The sequence below is a fragment of the Diorhabda sublineata genome, chromosome 11, assembly GCF_026230105.1.
Source record: "Diorhabda sublineata isolate icDioSubl1.1 chromosome 11, icDioSubl1.1, whole genome shotgun sequence".
Lineage (NCBI taxonomy): Eukaryota > Metazoa > Arthropoda > Insecta > Coleoptera > Chrysomelidae > Diorhabda > Diorhabda sublineata.
Genome location: NC_079484.1, coordinates 12,487,154 through 12,507,503, shown reverse-complemented (window position 1 = coordinate 12,507,503; position 20,350 = coordinate 12,487,154).

The following is a 20,350-nucleotide window of genomic DNA, read 5'->3' as shown; positions in this document are numbered from 1 at the left end:
CGGGTTTAATTGTTATATCCGATATAATTTTGACTTTTGGTTCTAAGCTCGTCGCACCTAAGGTATGTAAGTTTTCGTCTAAATCGACAGTTATCTAGGTAAGGTAGATCGAATCGAAATTAGGAAAAAGGGAAATATTTTCGTATATGGCATTAAGGTCGGTATTATCGTATTTCGTTTGAATTACTGAAATAATGGCAATTGTAATTTTTCTCTGAAAAATGAGGATTCTGATCGTAAACAGTATTTTCATAAGGGCTATTTTGGTTTGGTGTTGCGAAGCTTCCTGCCAATGGGATATAGTTCGGATCTCCGGTAAACAGTTTAAAATGACGACTTACACAGGTTTTAGGGCCGATTTCTCTTTTCCAAACACTAGTACTTGTCTTCTAGGATCCTACTGAGACTGCGCCAATCAAAAACCTCAATTCACCAACTTGCTTTTTAAAATTTATTTAACAAACTGAGGATTTAATAATTATTTAAAGTTACAATTGGTTACATTAATCTGACTGGCTTACTAGACGAATATCAAATCAAATGAACAAATGATTGGTTTTACAGGCTTCTTTATATTAGTTCTTATCTTTACAATAATAATAAAAGTAGATGCAGATATTTATGGTTGATTGCGGTCATATTAATAATAATTAAATAATAAATAATTGAAGATGATAACTTAATGAGGTTAAAATTAACAATCTATAAATATCAAATATTTATACAAACGAAATACAAAAATACAAACGAAACGAAATACAAACAACTTATAGTGATGATAAACTTATTGAGGTAAGAGTTCATAGTAATAAATAAGTAATTGATAATGTTGCAACGCTGTGGTAGAGGCCGTTTTGGATGATTTAACTGTAGTGCGCATCAAATATCACGGACCTCAGTGACGCCACTGCCATCTTTTCAACCCTGTATAAATATAAAGCTAAGATTATATACTCGACAGATCTGCCACTCTGTATAAAAATTTGATGACAAAGTTCAATCCTATCTATTCTATAATCAAAGATTTGATCTACGGTTCATATCCATACTACTTTCGCGGGAAATTTAAAAATAACTCGAGTAATTTTAAGTGCTCAAATTGTGAATGAAACAAAAGTATTATGCAAAATACTTTCCTTTTGCTAACATTTTAAATTCAAATATTGTTGTTTACAAGAAAATATAAATACCTGAAATTAAAATGTTTAAATGAAGTATTTTGTAAAATAATTTGGTTTCATTTACAATTTATGTGACAACCTGGTCCCACCACCTAAATTTCACAATGAAATGGTTTATATAAGATATAGGTAGATGGAATATTGAAACACAGGATGATTATTATAATTTTTATTTTGTTTTTGACATTTTATAATTATATCCAGAAACAAAAAAATTTCCTTCACACTTTAGCAGGCTTAGGACTGTCAACAGTTAGATGATGGCATGTTTAAAAAATGTTTCTGTTTGTGCATGGTACATACAATAGTATATAAAAAACTGATTTTATAACCATGGATAATTAATGATTACCGTAGTCTTTATATTGTTGATCTTTGTCCTTAAAAATTTTATTAATAATACCTATGTAATGCATATGTTAAAACTAATATTTACACACATATTTACATAATCCTTATGATCTGAACAAAATATTGAGGATATGTCTGTCAAATCCTCCAAACGAAATATTTGTTTCTTTTGCCTAACGAATTAATTAACTGGAGCAATCTTTCGAAAATTTTATCAGAAAAACTTTTAAAAATATCACAGAATTTTGCTGAGAGCGTACATAAAACATTCTTTTATGTTCCCTAGAATATATTAATGAATTTGCTTTAATTAATTCATTTGACAATATTATATTTTTACACAAGTGGCATTTGAGACTTTTAAATAATTTCTTCGCTACTGAACCTGCCACATAAAGAGTGACAAGATCTAATCCTGTATATTTTGAGCTTGTATTGAATGGTTTATAAATTGGGACATTGACTATTGGAGGAAATAGCAATTCTTTTCTTCTGCATAACTTTTCAATAGGATTCAAAAGAGGTTTATTGTCACAGTAAATATAAGTACTTATCTGGTAAATGTAGAGTTGGCAGTGAAAGTTTTTTTAACCTGCCATTGGGGTTTTTACAAATTGGTTCAAAATGAATATCACATATTCTATGTGATGATAATACTGTATCTGCAAGCATTAACTTGGGCTTATTTATTCTTTGCAACCAAATTCTGCAAACGTCTTTATTCGTAGGAATGGAATGTCTATAAAAAAGTAAAATAAGGATAAAATCATTCAACATATTTAACCATTCAACAAAATGACTTCCTAAATACAAATTAATGAAGTTACGAAAAAAGTTATTCTCGTATAGCTATGAACTTGATTTCAATTTAAATATTTTCATGTTGATAAATAGTAAATATTACTCTCACTTTATCGCTTGTTTATTCGTGCATCCTGGTACACAGCAGGCCTTTACTCGTTTATCATATTGAGTAAGTAAACACGACAGCACAATTCGCAACAAATAATAACTTTTAAATGCACAAAAATGCAAATAGCTAATAAACAAACAATATCAAACACCTTTGCAAGATAGACGATGTTCATTCAATAATCTTAGTTGTTTCTAGATGCACGATTGCAGCTTAGTTTCAGAATCCAGATTGACAAACATTCAAAAATAAAACACAAAAAAGTAAGCTTTTAGATGTAAACCGATAACATAAATGGCGTTGAAAATAGTTCTGAACTTCTCCTATTCCAGTGCACATGCCCTGATATAAAGACTAATACATAATTTCCAAGACACTCCTAGACACGTTTCGTTCCATTTATTGAATATTCAGTTCGTAGTATGTAAAACAATAATTTCTTTTTCTACATATTCAATGCAATGATAACTTATACAGATGCGCTTTAATTTCACGCTTCATTTAGTCTATAGTTTAACTGAATACTGTGCTTTTGTGTGAAATTAATCAATTAATACCTTATATCAATACTTGTATAATTTGATCATGGAGCATCAGTCATCTCGGACACGGCTTGTACAATTTTGGGTTTTCGAGGGTTTTCTAATATTGACGAAATTAAGGTGGAATTTACATTGGTGTCAGATTTTTGATTTTTTTGGAAATATAATGAACTTTGTTATTTCGAACAAAACAATCAGATTTTTTTTATTTTGAAATTATGTAATAATTTTAAGTCATATTTCCAATTTATCTGCCAAAGTTTAACAGAATATTAAAACGGCTATTACTAACTGTCTAAACATTCATATTTGAAATGAGCAAAGTTTGTTTAGTTTCTTCTTAGAATGAATTCAGAGTGTCAAAGTGATAATAAAGATGAAATCTACGTCATCGGAAATTGTGGGAATTATAAAAGCAAAATCTATCAATTTAATACCCGAAAACTAAAGGCTTCCATGTAATAGAGAAATATAAATAAAGTAACTTCTTTTTCTCAACACGTTCTCTTGAACTATCTTACAAAACTTTTCAAAAATTATAAATATTCATTTTAGTGGAAGATATGGTCAATGTTAAGGAGCATCTGAAATTGAACGATAAAATTATTACAGAAAAATATTCGTCACTGTTTTTGGAATAATTTCGATTACATATATTTCTTGTTATACAGGGGCTGCTATTTAAATTTTGAGACAAGAGAAACACTGATGTGAATATGTCAAATCTGACCATTGCCATCAAGTTCGACTTTTTTAATGTACAAAATTGTACAAGCCGTGTCCGAGATGACTGATGCTCCATGATCAAATTATACAAGTATTGATATAAGGTATTAATTGATTAATTTCACACAAAAGCACAGTATTCAGTTAAACTATAGACTAAATGAAGCGTGAAATTAAAGCGCATCTGTATAAATTATCATTGCATTGAATATGTAGAAAAAGAAATTATTGTTTTACATACTACGCACTGAATATTCAATAAATGGAACGAAACGTGTCTAGGAGTGTCTTGGAAATTATGTATTAGTCTTTATATCAGGGCATGTGCACTGGAATAGGAGAAGTTCAGAACTATTTTCAACGCCATCTATGTTATCGGTTTACATCTAAAAGCTTACTTTTTTGTGTTTTAATTTTGAATGTTTGTCAATCTGGATTCTGAAACTAAGCTGCAATCGTGCATCTAGAAACAACTAAGATTATTGAAGTCATTTTGTTGAATGGTTAAATATGTTGAATGATTTTATCCTTATTTTACTTTTTTATAGACATTCCATTCCTACGAATAAAGACGTTTGCAGAATTTGGTTGCAAAGAATAAATAACCCCAAGTTAATGCTTGCAGATACAGTATTATCATCACATAGAATATGTGATATTCATTTTGAACCAATTTGTAAAAACCCCAATGGCAGGTTAAAAAAACTTTCACTGCCAACTCTACATTTACCAGATAAGTACTTATATTTACTGTGACAATAAACCTCTTATGAATCCTATTGAAAAGTTATGCAGAAGAAAAGAATTGCTATTTCCTCCAATAGTCAATGTCCCAATTTATAAACCATTCAATACAAGCTCAAAATATACAGGATTAGATCTTGTCACTCTTTATGTGGCAGGTTCAGTAGCGAAGAAATTATTTAAAAGTCTCAAATGCCACTTGTGTAAAAATATAATATTGTCAAATGAATTAATTAAAGCAAATTCATTAATATATTCTAGGGAACATAAAAGAATGTTTTATGTACGCTCTCAGCAAAATTCTGTGATATTTTTAAAAGTTTTTCTGATAAAATTTTCGAAAGATTGCCCCAGTTAATTAATTATAATATATATATATATATATATATATATATATATATATATATATATATATATATATATAAGAATGATAACGAAGCCAATTAAACACTAAAGTAAACTAAGTAAACGACATCGCCTATTTAGACATCAGTGGTAAAATATGTCTATTTGCATATGCCATTAGTTTCTATTGGAGCAACCCTGGTCTCACGGCACTTCTTATCTTCCCAGATTTTGATAATGAAACACTTGAAAGACACAAACAATACTAAATTTATTTAATATTATCGTATAAATCAAGAACAATTCAAACATATCGTGCGAATTATCTTACCACTCCTGATGGGAGCCATTAGTGTTCCTCATTTTACCCTCCATCAACGTATCGACGGTGGTAGCTGTGTAGCAATTCAAATAATGAATTGCTATTTTATTTCAACAGAGTACAATTGATATTAACTGTCCGATTGTTATCAAATAACTATCGTTGAAATAAAGTTGTTATCTAAAATTTTCTTTTAATTGATTCTTCCATTCACAATATAAATATTTTATATATCAACCATAACAATATTAATGAATCGTCTCTTGAAAACTCACTTTTTTATAATCACTTTTATTAACTACAACTTTTATAAGAAATTCAAAAGTATACATAATTAACAATATAACGATACTAAGATTTGCGACAGAGCTCTATAATTTTAGTTTGGTTAATTTATAGAATATTCATTTATTTTTTTAGGGAGATTTAGAAAGACCTATATTATTTTGGTTATTCTAACGTAAAGAGATCCTGATATAATTTGCTTAGTCTATCTAAAAGATGTTCAGATGTTCGAGACTAATTAAAAAACATCTAGAAACATTTTTCATATGTTTAAAATATGATGACAAGAGATTTAAAAGAGCGTTGTCATCATCAAATGGAACAAACTATCAAAAGCTCCGAGTGGTCGTGAAATGAATCCAATGCATTTCTCAAATGGTTGATGCCATAGTAGTAGACGAAATAATTCAAGGGCTTCATCATGAAAGTTTTTACCTACCCTATACAAAAATAAAGTATAAAAGTTTGAAATATCCATTTTTGTTTGATTAACAAAATATTTGTTATTAAATATTATTGGTGCGCTCATCAATTATTCATTACAAATACTATTTATAATTATTATTAAATAAGAACCGAATAAACAGAAAATAATAAATAAAATAGACTTATATAAAAGAATTTTTAACTTTCTTATCCTATTTTATCTGAGAATGGATTTGTACAATTATGATATTTTGTACATAATCCCAATAACGCGTATTTTTGTGTGTTTTGTTTGCAATTAATATGAACTTCTATAAAGTAAAATCACAGAAATATTCGTTTAATCATATATTTTAATAGTTTGAATCACTGCATTAGTAAAGTCTTATTTAAAAACTAAACAACGTTAATAAAATTGACTCTACAGTCAGTAATCCAAATGATAGTAGTAGTAGCAAAGCTGGAACGCCATCAAAAACATAACTTGTAATACATACCAAGTATCGCAACTCAGTTATTCTATCATAAACTGTTATGCCAAGTTATTACGTGATTAACTAATTTAAAATCTTATATTCACCATATAACTCTCTATACTTTAAATAAATACACGAAAATCTCGACAGAAATATGATTAGTACAGAAACTAATTACAAGTCTTTTAGTCTACAAACTAGCATATAAATCGAAATTACGAACAATAATCGCAAATTTATAGATACATTCGAATAGCAAGAGGTCGCTTGCACTTGTGAGCGCAGTTGTCGGACACTAATACTTATACAGGATGACACATTTATGCAGTTGATGTATCTCGAAAACTGGACTGACGTTACAAAATATTTTAGTTTTCCCTTGATTTATACATCAAACACTAATTGTATTCTAAATTTAAAGCTTCTATGTCTGAGTACCTCAGAGTTTTGATGATTATTTTAGAAAAGCCTTGAAACCCCGCTGAAATATGTATAATGTGAATGAAATTTATCCTCTTTCACGTCCCCGAATCGGCGCCTGAGATTTAAAATCATTGAGCAGTTAATGAACTGCTCGACGCGACGTCGTCCACATATGTGCGGTAAGTGATCCATGAGGGGTAATTCTAACTTTTTGTAATCTCCCTCATCTACTAATATGCCGCTTATCACACCCTAGTCGTCAAATCAACTCAACCATAAGCTGTGGGCTGCACCCATGGGAATTATATGTATTGGAATATTAATTGAACAACTTAACTACCATATTGCTTAGATAGCGAATATACGGGCATATATATATATATATATATATATATATATATATATATATATATATATATATATATATGTCACCTACGCCATTGCCCTTAGGTGGACAGTATATTGTGCTGATTAAGAACTTATTTTATTGTAGAATTGCTTAGCTTGTGTTTACCAAAAGATTATTTAATTCACGTTTGTAATAAAAAATATCAGTCTTGTAATTGAAGTTGTTGGTAGAATTTATGTTAGAAATAAAGTTAGTTTTTAAAAACACGGTTCCAGTAAATTAAAATTTAAGTTATATACATATATATATATATATATATATATATATATATATATATATATATATATATGTATATGTATATGTAAAGAAGTATTTGCCAGCTATATTATTAGTAGATTTTTATTGGGAACGTGGTAAGGAAACACCAAAGTGGTATTCATCGACTGGGAAATAATTAATTAAGATTTCTGGTGATTTTTGATAGTATTAAAGCATGAAAGTTTTTAAATTTATTTCTATATGAAAACGCTCCATAACCCTCAGTGAACACAAATATATACATTTTTCAATTTATTGGTTACATAAATATTAATGAATGAATGATTATGAGTCAAAAATTATTATTTGTTCACCATAGTCATTGATTGTTAATCCATACTTTATAAATAAGATTTAAACAAATACAATATTATTTGTAATATTTACAGTTACATGTCGTTTAACCCTAGAATATTGAAAATTGAAGTTCAAATATGTTACGGATCAAGTGGTTTTGTGTACCATTCTGTTTTTATGTTATTGTTAATTTTATATAATGTGACATCAAGAAAATTGATTCTATTATTTTGTTCAACCTCGATTGTGAATTGAAGTTTCTTATGATAAGACTTGAATTTTTTATTTATGTTTTCAATTTGATTCTTTAGTACGGCAATAATGCAATCATCTACATATCGGAGAAAGAATAGAATATTTATATCAACAAGTTTGCTAAAGACAGTTTCCTCGAGATCCTCCGTTACTAAGTGTGCTATAACACTTGAAATGGAAGCTCTCATAGCACCACCATCAATTTGTATATTTCATTTTCATATTTGAAATATGTTGTTGTATGTGTGAGTTCTATAGCTTCAATAAATTCGCTTTGAGGTATTTCTGTATATTCTTTAATTTTGTACCATTTTTTTATCAATATATTTTTCACAATTGTGCTGATTAAGAACTTATTTTATTGTAGAATTGCTTAGCTTGTGTTTACCAAAAGATTATTTAATTCACGTTTGTAATAAAAAATATCAGTCTTGTAATTGAAGTTGTTGGTAGAATTTATGTTAGAAATAAATTTAGTTTTTAAAAACACGGTTCCAGTAAATTAAAAGTTAAGTGGCGCAGTCAGTAGGATAGTAAATCGGAAGTTAAAGCATATAACATTCGGTTCGTTTCTACGATTTGTTGACTATTCGAACAAATAAAGTTTAATTATTGGAACTCTTAGTTGGGCGAACTGAGTAACTCAACTAGAAGATCTGTGTTGTGCTAGAAACCGGAAGAATCAAGAGGATATTGGTTGTTCCTGTGCAGTCCGAGCCAATGGAAAGGATCTTCATTCTATTGCTGTAAGTGTTTTTAATGTCATATAGAGGAAATATTAATTATTTACTTGACACATCTGACGATTCTGACTCAAATTCTGATTCAAATAACTCAAATTCAGGCTCAAGTTCTGTTAATACTAAAATAAAATTTAACTTAGCATCACCAAAACTTTTTTCTACGAATAATTTTAATAACATGGCTACTCCACAATTACCTATTTTAAAAAAAGAGTATCTTGATATGATACCCGAATTTGATGGAAACAATGCATTACTTCCTAGGTTTATAGAAATTTCAGAGAAATTAGTAAGTAAGTTTTATAATACTGTGAATGTAGGGGATTTTCAAAATGAATATTTGATGTCCAGCATTTTAGCAAAAATAAAAGGTGAAGCAGCCATAAACATTTCTTCTTGTACGATAAGAACTTGGGAAAATCTAAAAGACGCACTTCTTAATACTTACGCTGACAAAAGAGATATTTACACATTAAATATAGAACTTTCAGGAATGAAACAAGGTAATGAAACGCCTTTCGAATTTTATAATAGAATTCAAAATTTATTAAATCTTCAAATTTCTTATCTCACGACACATTCTAATGTTAGTGAACATTTAATTTTGGGTAATTACTTTAAAAATTTGGCTCTCAGAGTATTGCTACGCGGTTTAAAAGAACCTTTAGGCACATTAATGCGTACGAAAAATCCAGAAAATTTGAATATTGCCTTAAATGTTCTTACAAATGATTTTCAAGTTTATATGACCCAGAATAATCATCCGAAAAATGTTTTTTCATCCTTGAATACGCAAAATTATTCACATAAAAATAAAACCACTTTCCAAAATAATGTGGCATATAGGCAGCCACCTCCTAGGCAAAATTCTATGCCGAATTATCAATATACTAATCGAAATTCCGCATCAAACCCGCAAAATCGTCCATCAACTTCTTACACTCCTTCTAATAGGAATAATACAAACTTTTCTATTAATGGTCAAAACGTCTTTAAACCCAATCAGAACCAAAGATTTCCAAATCCTACTCCAATGAGTATGTCTACAAGAAATACATCTAGACCCCCTCAAAATTATCAAAATAGGTTCAAACACAATCCGAATCAACCTAGAAATTTTATCTCGGAAGAACTCCATAATATAGACGATTCTGATTGCACTAATGATGAATCCGATAATTTTTTAGAGACACCAGCCTCGGAACCAAACCAAATATTATCGAATTGTTAAACTTAAATAATTCAGAGAGCGTGTTACCCTATATAATTTTTCCAGAACAAAATCTTAAGGTTTTAATTGATACTGGTAGCACAAGATCCTTTGTGACACCAGCAGTTGCTGAGAAATATTTCAAAAAATCTTATGTCAAAAAACCCTTCCATGTAAAATCTGCCTTTGGTAGCAGTCAACAAAATTTCTGCACACTCATTCCAATCCTTAAAATGTTTAATTATAGGAAACCGCTCAATTTAGAATATTGCGTTTGCAAATTTCACGATCATTTTGATTGTTTGTTAGGATTGGATAATTTAAAAATACTTAATGCAATTATCGATTTAAATAATAATTTGCTTATGACTCCTTATAGTCAAATTAAATTCAATTACTTTGACATTAAAACTGGATCCACGAATTGTATAGTAGTGCCTCCACGTTGTGAACAAGTAATTAAATTAAATATTGAAAATGTAAAAAATGGTAATGTTATCATACCATATACACGAATTGGGAAATTAGAAATCCCTGAATGTTTAACAAAAGTTGAAAATAATATAGCTTTATGTACAATTTTAAATCCTTCAGAATCCAACTTTCGAGTAGATTTAAGCCCTTCTATTAGTGTTGAGACATTCGATGAATACGAACAAACCCTCAACCCAAATTTTAATGAAATTTATTGTGAAAATGTTAAATTTGATGTTTCGAAAGTTAGAACTGAACACATGAATTCCGAAGAGAAACAATCTGTATTAAAATTAGTTCAAGAGTATAGTGATATTTTTCATGTTGAAGGAAATCAGCTCACCTTCACAAGAAAAATAAAACATCACATTAAAACTTCTAATGAAATACCTATTTATTCAAAATCATACAGGTATCCTGAGATTCACCGAAAGGAAATTCAAAATCAAATACGAAAAATGTTAAGTGATAATATTATTAGACCATTCAATTCTCCATGGTCTAGCAACATTTGGATAGTCCCAAAGAAGCTAGATGCTTCTCAAAAGCCGAAGTTTCGACTCGTTGTTAACTATCGAAAACTGAATGAGATCACAATTGGAGATCGATATCCATTGCCAGATATTACAACGTTACTAGATAAGCTTGGACGTTGTCAATATTTTACAACATTAGATCTCGCTTCTGGTTTCCATCAGATCGAAATGGCTGAGAAGGATATTCCGAAAACAACCTTTAATGTAGAAAATGGGCACTATGAATATGTGCGCATGCCTATGGGTCTGAAAAGAGCGCCTGCAACCTTTCAAAGGGTCATGAACAATATCCTAATGGGTATACAGAACGAAAAATGTTTGGTGTACCTTGATGATATAATTGTGTTCAGTACAAGAACACATCACAAATTTAAAAGAAGTATTCAATAGATTAAGAGAATCTAATTTTAAATTACAAATTGATAAATGCGAATTTTTGCGAAAAGAAGTAGCATATCTGGGACATATTGTCACGCCAGAAGGTGTAAGACCGAACCCAGATAAAATTTTAGCAATTCAAAAATTTCCAATACCAAAAAATTCAAAACAATTAAAAGGTTTCCTTGGACTCCTAGGATATTACCGAAAATTTATAAAAGATTTTTCAAAATTAACTAAACCATTAACTATTAGATTGAAAAAAGATGCAATTATTAATGTAAACGATTCAGATTATGTCGAATGCTTTGAAATGTGTAAAAATCTGTTGATGAATGAACCAATACTTCAATATCCAGATTTTACAAAACCCTTTAACCTTACCACAGATGCCAGCAATTATGCTTTAGGTGCTGTTCTAAGTCAAGGCAAAATAGGCTCTTATTTACCTGTGGCTTACGCCAGCAGAACCCTAAATGATTCAGAATGCAACTATTCTGTAATAGAGAAAGAACTTCTTGCCATAGTTTGGGCAACAAAATACTTCCGCCCCTATCTTTTTGGCAGAAAATTTACAATAGTTACAATAAAGTGGTTATTCTCACTTAAAGATCCAAGTTCAAAACTTGTTAGATGGCGCTTGAAACTTGAGGAATATGATTATGATATTGTATACAAAAAGGGTGCTTTAAATACCAATAGCGATTGTTTATCCCGAATTCAAATAAATATCAATGAAACTGAATTACAAGAACCTCAAAATTCTAAAAAATTACTAGTTTATATGGACAAATTTAATAAAAAACTCTCATCAACTCCCGACGATAATGTATCGCTAATAGTTGAAACAGATAACGAAAGTAATAATAATGAGAATGACGACGAAGATATAACTGTTCATACAAATGAGGAAAATCCTGTAATTGGTATACCAATTTCAGATTCAGCGATAAATGTTGGTAAAAATCAATTAATATCTTCGGAAGTAAATTTCGAACCAACCGTACCTACTATTATGAAACTATATGAAAATAAACAAAGAATTGTTGTGCAATTATCTAAAAACAATTTTGAGCAAGATGTCATTAATTTCGTAAAAGAATACATAGTACCAAAAACTAAATATTTTATTTATTTCGAAGACCCAATTTATGAAAAATTCAGTGTCGTTCTACAAAATCACTTTCAAGATTCTCAAATTGACTTTGTTAAATGTAATAAAAAATTAATAGATGTTCCTTTAAATGAAATTAAAGAAGTGATTCAAAATTACCACGAAGGTAAGACTAATCATAGAGGACTAGATGAAACTGAAACTCAATTAAAAACTTTGTATTACTGGCCAAATCAAAGAGCATCTATACAAACTTATATAAACAAAGTTTGCCAGTTAAACAAATATGATAGAAAACCAATAAAACCATTTTTAAATGTTACCCCCACAGCTACTAAACCTTTTCAAAGTTTGCATTTAGACAGGATAACCTTAGAAAATAGTAAATTTCTTACGATAATAGATTCATTTTCCAAATATGGTCAAATGTATGAATTAAAATCTAGACAAGGAATAGAGGTAGCTCATAGTCTAATCAAATATTTTACACACCACTGTATACCAGAACAAATAATTTCGGACAATGGAACTGAGTTAAAAAATTCTATTGTAAAAGAACTATTAGAAACGCATAAAATTAAAATTCATTTCATAAGCTCTCAACATCCAGAATCGAATGGAATTGCTGAAAGATTCCACTCTACGATTATTAAACACGTCAGACTTTTGAATAATCAAAAAGATTTTAAAAATGAGACTTTTGAAAATAAAATACTTTACGCTTTATTAGCCTATAATAATAGCGTTCATTCTGCAACAAAATTGAAACCAAACGAAATAATTACCGGACACATAAACAGTAACACACCTTTCGATATAGAAATTGATCAACAAGTAGTTAATAATTATATACAAAATCATAAAGATAAAATGAAAATTTTATACTCGAATTTAAATAAAAAATTACAGGAAAATAAATCAAAAGTAATCTCTAAAGCAAATAAAAGCCGTGAAGAATTACCAGATACAATACCCACTAAAGTGTATGTACGTAATAAACAGGCACAAGGTAAAACCAAAAATAAATATAAAAGTGAAGAAATCAAAAGCAAAAATACCCGACTAAAAACAGCTAAAATCGCTACTAGACACAAAAATACTTCAGAAAATAATCATCTTTCAAACATAAAACGTCCTAAAAAGAGTCCTTATAAATTTATTTTAGGTTCGTCACCGCCGGAGACGCAACAGTCAATATAAAAGATGTTACCCATAACTTGGGAATACTTCCCATAAATCTTGGATATGCCAAGCTGCAGAAATCCAGTCATACTTTTTTCCATTTTTATAATTTAAGTCCACTACTCGTAGAATATAATAAGTTGAGTATACAATATAATCACGTTAAATATGTCTAATAATACATTTTTTCATTCTGAAACAGAAAATATTGTAAATATAATAGAGTACACTAGGAATAGTATAGAAGAAAAATTTGATAACATTAATATTCATTCTACCTTAGATAGACCAAAGAGAGGGTTAATTAACGGTCTTGGACCAATAGTAAAAACAATAACAGGAAACTTGGACTCTGAAGATGGAGAAAGAATTAATTCAATTATGGAACATTTAAAACAAAACCAAGAAAACTTGCAAAATCAAATAAGAATGCAATATTCTGTTAGTCGCCAAATAATTGATAATTTTAATAAGACAATTCAGGACATTCAGTATAATGAAAAATTATTAAAAACGAAAATATTTGAGATAAGAGATATTCTAGATTTTCAAGCAAATGCGGAAAATATTAAATATTTAAAAGAATTATTCAACGAACTTCTTATCACATTCAATGTAATTCAAGACATTTTAGAAACGGTTGAAAATTCCTTGACCTTCTGTAAACTTAGAACATTACTTCCAAGTATTATAAAATCTCACGATTTATTTATAGAGCTGCAAAAAGTGCATTATTACTACCAAGCGGAATTACCCTTTGAATTAAAATATAAAAATATTTTAGAATTTGAAGAAGTAGTTTGTAAAGTGGAAAATAATCAAATTCAATATTTTTTATCGATACCACCAATGTCATTAAACTTCTGAATGACATTTGTACTCGCGGCAATATATTTCAATGTCCTAACCATTTGCAAGACAATAATAATTATGGATGCGAAGAGAACATATTGCTAGCAGGAAATTCTACATATTGTCAATATACAAAAATTGAAATAATTAAGAATCACATTGAAATTATTCCGGAGATAAATCAATTTTTGGCAGTATTTCCCGTAGAAGAAAAATTAATCATAAAATGTAAGCAAGAAACTGAAGTGAGAACTCTTAAAGGCATTTATTTAATAGAAAATTCAGCATGTAAAATTATATTTAGGAACCAATAGTTAATATTTCAACAAAAAACGTTATTCAACGAACTTCTTATCACATTCAATGTAATTCAAGACATTTTAGAAACGGTTGAAAATTCCTTGACCTTCTGTAAACTTAGAACATTACATCCAAGTATTATAAAATCTCACGATTTATTTGTACAGTTGCAAAAAGTGCATTATTATTACCAAGCAGAATTACCCTTTGAATTAAAACAAAAATATTTTAGAATTTGAAGCCGTCATAGACGTAGTTTGTAAAGTAGAAAATAATCAAATACAATATTTTTTATCGATACCCATTAACTATAATATTTTATTTAATCTTTTTTATATGTTACCTATACCTACAGAAATTGAATCAGAATACGTAACATTAATACCTAATTAAAAATTTTTACTCAAATCAAATAAATGCCATTAAACCTCTAAATGACATTTGTACTCGCGGCAATATTTTTCAATGTCCTAACCATTTGCAAGACAATAATAATTATGGATGCGAAGAAAACATATTGCTAGCAGGAAATTCTACATATTGTCAATATACAAAAATTGAAAAAATTAAGAATCACATTGAAATTATTCCGGAGATAAATCAATTTTTGGCAATATTTCCCGTAGAAGAAAAATTAATCATAAAATGTAAGCAAGAAACTGAAGTGAGAACTCTTAAAGGCATTTATTTAATAGAAAATTCATCATGTAAAATTATATTTAGGAACCAAGAGTTAATATTTCAACAAAAAACGTTTGGACAACCTTTTGTAATAAATGAATTAAATTTGAAATTAAATCAATTACACGTTTCTCCAATGAAGATTGATTTAAAAAAATTAAAATTAAAGGATATTCCAAATCAACTGGTAACGCCAATATTCACGGATAACACTAATTTTCACATTCCCAGTATTTGGACCATTCTTCTTTATATAGCATTGATATTGGCCTTCTTGTGGATTTTGTATAAGAGAAAACATTCAGGAAGGACAAGTAAGAATCACCCGCAGGCAATAGAAGACGGGATCCAGCTTCCAGGAGAAGCTTCCTTCTAAAGGGGGAGGTGTCACCTACGTCATCGCCCTTAGGTGGACAGTATATTGTGCTGATTAAGAACTTATTTTATTGTAGAATTGCTTAGCTTGTGTTTACCAAAAGATTATTTAATTCACGTTTGTAATAAAAAATATCAGTCTTGTAATTGAAGTTGTTGGTAGAATTTATGTTAGAAATAAAGTTAGTTTTTAAAAACACGGTTCCAGTAAATTAAAATTTAAGTTATATACATATATATATATATATATATATATATATATATATATATATATATATATATATATGTATATGTATATGTAAAGAAGTATTTGCCAGCTATATTATTAGTAGATTTTTATTGGGAACGTGGTAAGGAAACACCAAAGTGGTATTCATCGACTGGGAAATAATTAATTAAGATTTCTGGTGATTTTTGATAGTATTAAAGCATGAAAGTTTTTAAATTTATTTCTATATGAAAACGCTCCATAACCCTCAGTGAACACAAATATATACATTTTTCAATTTATTGGTTACATAAATATTAATGAATGAATGATTATGAGTCAAAAATTATTATTTGTTCACCATAGTCATTGATTGTTAATCCATACTTTATAAATAAGATTTAAACAAATACAATATTATTTGTAATATTTACAGTTACATGTCGTTTAACCCTAGAATATTGAAAATTGAAGTTCAAATATGTTACGGATCAAGTGGTTTTGTGTACCATTCTGTTTTTATGTTATTGTTAATTTTATATAATGTGACATCAAGAAAATTGATTCTATTATTTTGTTCAACCTCGATTGTGAATTGAAGTTTCTTATGATAAGACTTGAATTTTTTATTTATGTTTTCAATTTGATTCTTTAGTACGGCAATAATGCAATCATCTACATATCGGAGAAAGAATAGAATATTTATATCAACAAGTTTGCTAAAGACAGTTTCCTCGAGATCCTCCGTTACTAAGTGTGCTATAACACTTGAAATGGAAGCTCTCATAGCACCACCATCAATTTGTATATTTCATTTTCATATTTGAAATATGTTGTTGTATGTGTGAGTTCTATAGCTTCAATAAATTCGCTTTGAGGTATTTCTGTATATTCTTTAATTTTGTACCATTTTTTTATCAATATATTTTTCACAATAGTAATAGGAATATTTGTATACAAAGAAACCATATCTATCGAAATAAATACATATATCAACACATTTTTTTTGGCGTTTCCGTCACGGGATTGGAAACACACACTGTTTAAATTGTTCTCTGATATTAAAAGCATTACGAATATCCCTTCGTCATTATTTCCTTCAAATACTCTCACATTCACAGTGATGTATCTATAATTCGAATTCAGTAGAGCAAGTACCATGCTGTATTTTTATGAACAAATCACTTTATCCCATATTTTTTTAAGCATATCACAGATGATTTCTCGAACCTAATCTATAACTGAAACTGATTGTAGAATCACAGTATTCAAAAAAACTACAATAAAAAATAGATAACAATACAATCTCACAACCACATACAGTGTGAACCTGTAAAATGGAATGAAGTTTTTTACGAGTAATTTTTCTTTGATCATATTTTTAAAATGATTGTACGTTCCTATTTATTATTTCCTTTTGGATTAGCTGTAGACTGCGCTTAGGGATTTTTTCTGTAAAGCTTCCAAAAAAAAGTTAGCCGACCAAAAAATAGAAATATGAACACTTCAACTTCAGCTTTCCACACAATACTCTATCAAGAGCACTTGGATACCAAGTGCCTGGATATCTTGGAACATAATGGTGTAAGAGGATAGATATTAGGGGTCTTTGAAAACTACAAAACAAATTAAAAACAGAAAGTAGAAATAGAAGAAACTATTAATACTCCTAAAATAGAAATTCAATTTGAAGTAGAAGAACATGGTGAATTTAGAAGTCATCAAAACAGTTATTTGTTTGTGAGGTGATCCAAACGTTGAATCTCTTCCTACATTGCCATATCTTCAGGCTTTGAAACAAATGACAGCCACTTTGGATTAAACAAAATTGAGAAACTTTGAAAATTGGCAGTTGAACTTGACATGTTGAGGCTAGCTTAAGATGGGTCTAAAGTTTGGAATAAATTCAATAGGATTTTTTCAAATATTTGGACCCGTTAATTAATATTTTCAATCTCCATATTTTCCAACAATAATATATACATGGTGTGAACACACTGTTCACACTACCACCACACCATTATTCACAATTACACAGACACACCAAGTTATAGTCTTTAGAGACCAAAGGTAAACTAAAATCTATTACCTATTTTATATTAAACTTTACCAGCAATGAACCTTCTTCCTCGAAAAATAATTCCAGAGGGAAATCTCCCTTGGCGGGAATCTTCACATTTATAGCTTAACTACTAAAATATACAGTGGGCTATAAGGAATAGACATTTTTTCCTAATTTGAATATTTCTCACATTCAACAATTTCGATGCTTTCTACTGCACCCAATCTATTCAAGTTGATAGGTTTTAGTTCACCTTTAGCCCTGAAGAAGATAACTTGGTTATCTAAACGCAGGCTGGATATTATAATTGTGAGTGTTGGAGTAGTAGTAGTATGAATAGTGTGTTCAGTAGGAATATCACTAACGGTTCCAAAAATTCTAACTTAAACCAAGATACTTCTCCATACCACAGACGCACATCAAGTCCACAATGGAGAAAAGTCTAGATTGCAGATTGGCTTCCTAATAAAATAAAACTTTTATCTGATAACATTTTTTCTATTTAACAGTAATAAATATTCAATTATGTTTATACATTACTTTGAATGTACCTTACTTTAAAAGATAAACTATAAACTTGTAATATCAATTGAGTGATGTAAATTATTTTTTTTCAAACATCTGTCATAGATAATATGTGGGATAACTCATATAGAATTATTCAAATTTGTTTTATCCTTTATACTTGTTCGTAACATTGAGAATAGGAATGCATAATATGTAAAATTTTTTTCGTATTAAATTTATCTGATAATTATTATTGCCGCACGCATATGACTCGTCGATTTCCTTTCTCCTCGAACTCGCAAAGTATACGTTGAAAATATGAGTCACTCTATACATTTGTGGTATTCTTCTATAGCGATACATTGCTACGCCAATGTAACAGAAAAAGCACTTATTATTGATTTAATTACTGAATATTATCAGTTTTTTTTGGAAAAATTGTACCTGATATTTAACTTAAAAATCCCTTAGACTGTGGTGTCTACTTGGATGTCTGTTTTTTTCAACTTTTTGACATTTTATTACCGCAATTATAAATCTTCAAAACAACATATTTACTTACTGTCAACGATTCAAGTAAATAAAATAAGCTGTATTTATGGTTTGTGGGGTAGATGTCCGATAAGCTGATGTTGACATTTAGTAATATCATTACATGTATCAAATGGCTATCAAGCGATTTTTTAATAGAATGAAGTAGCCGAAGTGCTTGAAATAAAGCAAGAGTTTGAAAGTATAGTTATTCATGAATAGTTTCGGGTATTTTTTTATTGGTACCAATACTTTGTAATAATAATTTATATTTTATATGAAATTGTAGACAAAATTTGTGTACAATGTCCTATGCTAAAAATAAAGTATATTCGAGATATTTCAGTTTTTACAAAATTCAAAAATTTTAGTCCACATTGAATAATGATATCTCCAACGAAGCTAGTGACGTAAAATTGTAACCAATTAACAAAAATCGCTTGCCCGCTAACACCAAATGTTCAACTCATTGATATTTCAAACAGGGTATTTAAACTTGGATGCCAGCGGGCACAATTTAAATTATTTATATTTATGCCTACTTTCACTAAAATTCCCTATATTTTATAACATTTTCTGCTATATTTTTCAAGCCAATTCGGTTGGTATCGGTATTGCCTATAACCTATTTAAATCCATCCATTTCTGAGATATCTCATTATGTGACTTAAAACACAACAACACTCAATGATTCCAACATTAGTTAATGGTATGCAATAATTTCCATTATTTAACGAGATATTCCATACTGAAAAGTAATCAATATTGGATATAATTAAATACGTTGACCTGGTATATTGTATTAATTTAATTAAATTTCAAACAAATATAACTAAATGTAATACCGTAATAACAAAGTTTTATAATGTGTGTTTATGAATCCTTTTCATTTAGTTACGCTGAGCAAAAGTTTATGAGGAGGTGCTCCATTTTGCTGATACCCAACTAAAGTCGTCTCTTAAAGTAAGTAACGCCAGTCGAATGGCTTCTTCTAAAATGTGGCAATATCTTTCACCATTTAATTTTTAATCTCAAAATTTTAATGCTAAAATTTTGTCTTCTTTTATTACACAAAAAACATTAAAACTTTTACTATCGTGAAATAACATTCTTTATTATCATATGGATTTTCATTAGACCAAAAATGGGAATTTTGTTTATTAAATAATGCATTTTGGCTAATTAATACCCACAATTATAAGTGGCTCACTTTAATTGGAGCACCATGTATTTTATTAAATTTT